The sequence below is a fragment of the Dromiciops gliroides genome, chromosome 3, assembly GCF_019393635.1.
Source record: "Dromiciops gliroides isolate mDroGli1 chromosome 3, mDroGli1.pri, whole genome shotgun sequence".
Taxonomy (NCBI): Eukaryota; Metazoa; Chordata; class Mammalia; order Microbiotheria; family Microbiotheriidae; genus Dromiciops; species Dromiciops gliroides.
The window spans coordinates 89,614,981-89,622,029 of record NC_057863.1 but is presented as its reverse complement, the minus strand read 5'-3'; positions in this window follow the sequence as shown (position 1 = coordinate 89,622,029).

Below are 7,049 nucleotides of genomic sequence, written 5' to 3'. Positions count from 1 at the left end.
TTACTGGTTTAAAACAAAGAAAGAATAATAGAAAGCTCTCTCCTCAAATATTGTTATACCTTCAGCCATTTGTTTACTTAAATTTCACTTTAAATTAAAAAAAAATACCCCTTTGAAGGCTGATTAACAGGAAGGAACTTTGGTATTTTCTACTGACTTGTCTTTCTGGCCCAGTGCTGCAAAAGAACATTGTATTCTCTCAAAGTGAAAGTAAAAAGGTTATGTATCTTTTAGAAAAGTGTTTTGATTTTCAGGATTAGAGTATAAGGAATACTTAATACTGCACAAAACCATTGAGGGCTTTAGAGCAAGTAAATGGTGAAGAAAGAATAATTTTTCTTTAGATTATGTCCATGACAGTTTTCTAAAAAACTATTTTTAACTAAAATCACAAGATGAGTAAAGCATTTCAGTACCTCCTGTGAATGCTCTGCCCACTTCCTCTATAATTATTCAGCTCACAAACTGGAATTTGGGGAGGAAGAATAGCAGAATATAATTTTCCATCTCTTTATCATTTTGATTATGAGTGGAACAATTTGCCTCTATTTATTTTGTTGTAATTAACTGGAGGCAAAAATGTCCCATTAGTGTTATAGGCTACTAAATATTATAGGTTTACTGAGCGCCTATTTCCTCTTCAAAAATAGATGTTCTGTTTTCTATGCTTTGTTTGCTATTGCCGGGATATTGTTTCATATTTCATCTGCTACTAATTTTACATGGGAAATACTCCCTGTTCAGGGATACAATACCAAAGGGCAACTCTGCAGTTCATAGTAACCATAGCAATGATGTTCTAAAATATAGAAAGAGAGACTCTGCCAGCACAGATGGGATCATTTTACTATGTAAGAATCAGGTTCACAGGCAGTCATATCACCTGGACCTCAGAATCAGACGTGATAGTATGGGAAGACAATAACATGTGAATTTGTTATAGAAGCTGGTACTTAAAAATAGACATGATCTTCAGACTAACCTCCTAGTAAAACATAATAAAGGACCTAATCTGTGCAGATACAGAGTTATTCTCATGGTGAAAGTGAATCATGTTTCACCCATTTGACAATATTTGGATTGTACTAAAAGTATTCCTTAATTTGTCATCTGCTGATCTTTGTTTCTGCACTGCATAATCCAGCTACTGGTGATTCTAATATAGCAATAATTATCCATTTCATTATATGGGTTTTTTTTTTTTTTTTTGGTGAGGCAATTGGTGTTAAGTGACTTGCCCAGGGTCACACAACTAGTAAGTAAGTGTCAAATGTCTGAAGTCAAATTTGAACTCAGGTACTCCTGACTCCAGAGCCGGTGCTCTATCCACTGCGCCACCTAGCTGCCCCCATTATATGTTTTTATCACTGGACCAGAAAGGCAGCACAGCTTAGTGGTTAGAAAGTCTGACCTTGTCATTGTGGTAGCATATTAAAAAACCCATTTTAGTTCATCTGAAAATATTTTCTCTGGCTAAAAAACCCTTTCCAGACTTTTCCCTTTAGGAAATGGATAGAATAAAAGGGCTTTTTTGGAGAGTCAAGTTAGGTAAACTCAAAAAATATTTATTAAGGCCTTAACATGTACCAGGCACTGTGTGAAGCGAAAATTTAAAGAAAGATAAAAAACAGTTCTTGACCTCATGAATAAAAGTGGAAGCAAAACCTTGAACAAAAAGTGCCTTTGGTCTTGTAAGATCCTTGCCTTCCCCATCCCCTAAAGTCATTGAGCTATGTTATTATTTTTATTTATTTATATTTTTCTGTTCCAATCTCTATCCCTCCTTTCCTCCCTCCCTTCCCCCCTTCCTGAGATGGAAAACAATCTGATATGGGTTATACATATATGATCATGCAAAACATATATGAAAGAATGTGAAAAATAGCATGCTTCAGTCTGTTCCGTCAATATCAGTTCTTTCTTTGGAGGTGGATAGTATGTTTCATCAATATTCTTTTGGGATTGTTGTAGAATAGTAGAATAGTAGAATAGTCAAGTCATTCACAGTTCTTCATCGAACGATATTGCTGTCTCTGTGTACAGTGTTCTCTTGATTCTACTCACTTCCCAACATATCATTTCATACATGTATTTCCAAGCTTTTTGGAAGTCATCCTGTTTATCATTTCTTACTGCACAGCAATATTCCATTACCATCATATACCACAGTTTGTTTAGCGATGTTATTATTGTTTATTATTTCAGTTCTGTCAAACTCTTCATGACCCCATTTGGGGTTTTCTTGACAAAGATACTGGAGTGGTTTGCCATTTCCTTCTCCAACTCATTTTACTGACAAGGAACTGAGGCAAACAGCATTAAATGACTTGCCCATGGTCACATAGCTAGTTAGTGTCAGAGGACAGATTTGAACTGAGGTCTTCCTGACTCCAAACCTGACACTCTAACCACTGTGCCACCTAGCTGCCCCTATTGGGATATGGGGAGACACCTAAAGGAAGTGCCGTTTTTTCATTACAAAGGAAGTACTCTCTTCTGTTATTCAGAAAAGATTGAAACTTTGATGATATTTGAGCTAAGATAGGAAATGGTTGGGGAAGGCAGTCAAAAAAAGAATTGGGTATTTACGAAGTAACTTGTTCTATTTGTTGAAGTAGGATGTTAATCCTAAACCATATTTTAACATATTATAATATTTTTCTTGTGCAAGGTTCCTATAAATATTAACTCAAAATAGTCTTGGGATAGGGATGTCCAAGGGTACAGGGAAAGGCCTACTCTGTCAGTTCAAAGGTGTGTTTTTTCTCTAGGTTAGAAGCTTTGGGTTTTTAAAAATCCTGTTAAATGAAATTTAAAATGTTGCTGGTACACTCATACCTAAAACACAAGAGTACAATATTAATATGTAATTACACATATGTTCACTGACTCACATATTAATTACTGCATGTTTGAACAGTTTTACTTTATTTTCTTTTCAACCTTTATTGTCCTCTGTGTTCATGGCATGCACATAATTTTAGATACATTTTTCTGTTTTGTTGCACATGCAGTTTTGTTATTTGCATTTATGGCAATTGTTCAGTCTATAGGCCAACTGTTGTTGCTATTGTTTGACTGTCATTCAACCAATCAATCAGTAAACATTTATTAAGCACTTACTACAAATCAGGCATTGTACTAAGCACTGGGACTACAAAAAGAAGCAAAAGAGAGTCCAGGCCTACAAGGTCTATCAAGGGCATAAGTAGAAGGGTTGGCTTTGATAAAGAGAAAGTCACCTCTTCCTCAGAGGCTGGAGCAAAGCAAGAGAAGACAGGCAAAGGTGTAAAGGGGTTTTGATCTATGAAATAGGGGATGTTTGGGAGCTCACACAAGATGGCTTCAGTTTTCTCAGGATAGTAAGAGGAAAGGATCCTACCAAGTGAATGGGTATAGAGTGGAATAGAGAGTTTGGGGAGAGGAGAGAATGTCTGCAACAACCAGGCTAAAGAAGAGAGCCTGTGGGGCAGCTAGGTGGCACAGTGGATAGAGCACTGGCCCTGGATTCAGGAGGACCCGAGTTCAAATCCAGCCTCAGATCTGTGACACTAGTTGTGTGACTCTGGGCAAGTCACTTAACCTCAATTGCCTCACCCCCCCAAAAAAAAGAAAGAAAGAAAGAAAGAAAAGAAAAGAAGAGAGCCTGTTAATCTATTAAGGAATATTGCAAGAATTGCAGTATAGTTGGGAAGCCCAATTTGCAGTAGATAACATAAATCTGTAGTTGACTCAAACAAAGGATGGTGGGAATAACCCCAAGGATAGGGATGTTTGGCAAAACATTAGTAGTGGTAGGACATGGAGACAATGAACTCAAAGTGGAAGGACAGTGTAAAGTTTGGTCACATAATAATAGCTAGCATTTACTATGTGCCAGGCACTGTTCTGAGTGTTTTTACAATTATTATCTCATTTAATTCTCACAAAAACCCTGGAACATAGGTCCTAATTACCCTCATTTTACAGGTGAGGAAACTGAGGCAGATGGAAGTTAAGTGACTTGTTCATGATCACACAGCTAGTAAATGTCTAGTGAGTGTCTACAGCATTTGAATTCACCTGACTTCAGATCTAGCACTACACACTGATAGTAAAGGTTAATAGTCTCTCTACCTCCTGTTCCCCACCATAGACTAGGTGAAGAAGAAAGGATGAGGGAATTAGAGATCAAGATTAGAATGAAAAATGGACAAAAAATGAAGCAGAAAGACAGAAGGGAGGATAGGCAATGATGATGATCAGAAAGGATTTCAGAGTTCAAGGTTAGTCATCATTAGTGACTTGAGCCTTTAGCAACTCCAAGTTCATTTCCCCTCCAGAGGCAGTCCAAACCACTGCCTGATACCAGGAATCTAGAGCCTAGCTTCTTTTTTTTTTTTTTTTGGCGGGGCAATGGCGGTTAAGTGACTTGCCCAAGGTCACACAGCTAGTAAATGTCAATTGTCTGAGGTCAGATTTGAACTCAGGTACTCCTGAATTCAGGGCCAGTGCTTTATCCACTGCGCCACCTAGCTGCCCCCGAGCCTAGCTTCTTAAACTGTGGGTCTTGACCCCATATGGGGTAACTGAATGTTGGGGTCACAAAAATTTGGCAACAGCAAAAGGTTATGTATACCTATTTTGTATACCTATCTACCTTGGGTCTCATAAAAGCTTCTCAGGTGAAAGGAGTAAGAAAAAGTGTAAGAAGCCTTCATCTAAAGGACTGCATAGACCTTAGGGGAGGATGGAAGGGGGAAGGTGGAACTCACTGGAGAAAAAAAAAAGAAACAAGTCAGCTGTTTGTGGGCTAATATGAATTCTTTATGTTGTTTTGCATATTCTGTAGGGTAGAATAAAGGATAAGGGATCTGGAAACCTTTTTGCTCATATCAATGTAAATTTACAAAGGAGTTTTTTGAGATACATAACAACAATAACAAGTTAACATTTATTGCTTCCTATGCCTATTTCATAATTAAGGAGGAAGTCAAATTGTGCTGGTTAAATGAAGCAATATCCTATTTTAACAATGTACAGCCTTACCAGTACACTCATGAGCACATTTCCCCAAAATGCTGTCTGCTTTTGATGTTGTCACATCTCTACTTTAAGAAAGACATTTGGTAAGGGTGTGTGTATGCTAAACTTTGACAAACAAATGCAAGAAGAATCAATATGGGTTTTGTATTATTACTCAACCTAGTGATTTCAGGGTAGGATCATAGGTTCACTATACTAGCAGACATTTATTTAGTCTTTCCTATATCTTGCTCATTGGAGCTTCCCCATAACTTCTGTGAAGTAGGTGTTATTATCCTAATTTTTCAGGTTAAGGCTCATAGTTGTTTAGTGAATGCTCAGGATTACACAGCTAGTAAGGATCTGAGGTGGGGAAGAGTCAAAACTAACTCTTGGATCATAGATTTAGAATTGTTGTTTGTCCTTCGTTTTTGAAGATGACCATGACATCAAGAGGTGATGTCATGACTTAGAGTGAATAGGGATTTTTTTAAGTGAGGGAGGGCTGTGCAAGGTCACCAACCTCACTCACTCCTCCAGAGCCATCCAGTGGCAAGACATAGATCAGCATGACTGGAGATGGCCCCCAATGTTTAAGACAACTGAGGTTAAGTGACTTGCCCAGGGTGACAGGGCTAGTAAGTGTCTGAGGTGAAATTTGAACTCAGGTCCTCCCGACTTCAGGGCCAGTACTCTGTCCACTGTGCCACCTAGTAGCCCCAGATTTATAACTGGAAAAGATCACAGAGACCATTGAACCCAGTCCTGGCATTTTATAAATGTGGAAAGGAAAGCACAGAGAAGTAAAGTGGCTTGCCCAAAGTGAAACAAGTAGTAGATGCAGTAAGGGAAACCAAGTCACGTGAGACTTCAACTAAAGATGATAAGGAGGCTCACATTCATGTAATATAGACATTCTTGTGGCTCAACACAAAATGACTTTAATACTACCAAAAAATAAGCAAATAGAGAGAGCCCATTTTGATAAACTTGAAGAGAAAAAAGTTTAAAATGGGGGGGGGGGAATTGATCTTTCCTTTTCCCCCCAACATTTACTTTTTTTTTTTGGAGGCAATTGGGGTTAAGTGACTTGCCCAGGGTCACACAGCTAGTAAGTGTTAAGTGTTTGAGGCCAGATTTGAAATCAGGTCCTTCTGAATCCAGGGCCAGCACTCTGTCCACTGTGCCACCTAGCTGCCCTGAAAATTGACTTTCACAGCAAAAGGCCTTCTAGCTTTCCATTAGATCCCAGCTTGAAGCTACACTTTTCACTTGTGCCCAAGGGTGAGAGTGGGTGGAATATAAAAGTGGGGATTAATAAAGAGACAGCTCTTCAGGTTTTGCCCATGCATAGATCACAGATTGAGAGCAGGAAGGGACCCCAGAGATTGTCTAGTCTTCCCCCTCATTTTACAGAAGAGTACAAGCAAAGTTGTGACTCATCCATTAGTCAGACATCAGAGGTTCTGTGAACCCACCACTGGTGCACACACCTCCTCTGCCCCAGAACCTGCCCTTTTCTCTTTAACTGGAATGTAGATGAGAGAAAGTACATATGCACCATACCTGAATAATAAAGGTATCTATGCTTCATGATTACTAGCAATGCTTACAACACCACGTAGGGCTTCGTATTATTCCTCGATTACATGAACGGAAAGTTATAAGCCGGTATGTTTACAGTACCCCAGATTTAGAACTGGAAGGAACCTCAGAGATCATCGAGTTCAATCTCTTCCTTTTACGGATGAGGAAACTGAGGCCCAGTGACTTGTCCAAGGTCACACAGGGAGTAAGCAACACAGAAGTATGTCCTCTAAGGACTCTTCCAGCTCGAAATCCCAATGACTTTATTTTAAAATAATTTTTAAAAATCTCTTTTGTATTAACATCAAGTAAATGTCCCCGATCCCTATAATTTTGAACTAGCTACACTTTCTATTAAAGCTTAATCACAAGAGACTCCCGATTATGGACTCCAGCAAAGGGAAAACTACTGCTGGGCGTGGACAAAACCTCAGATCCGTCTTTGAGTCTGGAAGCCT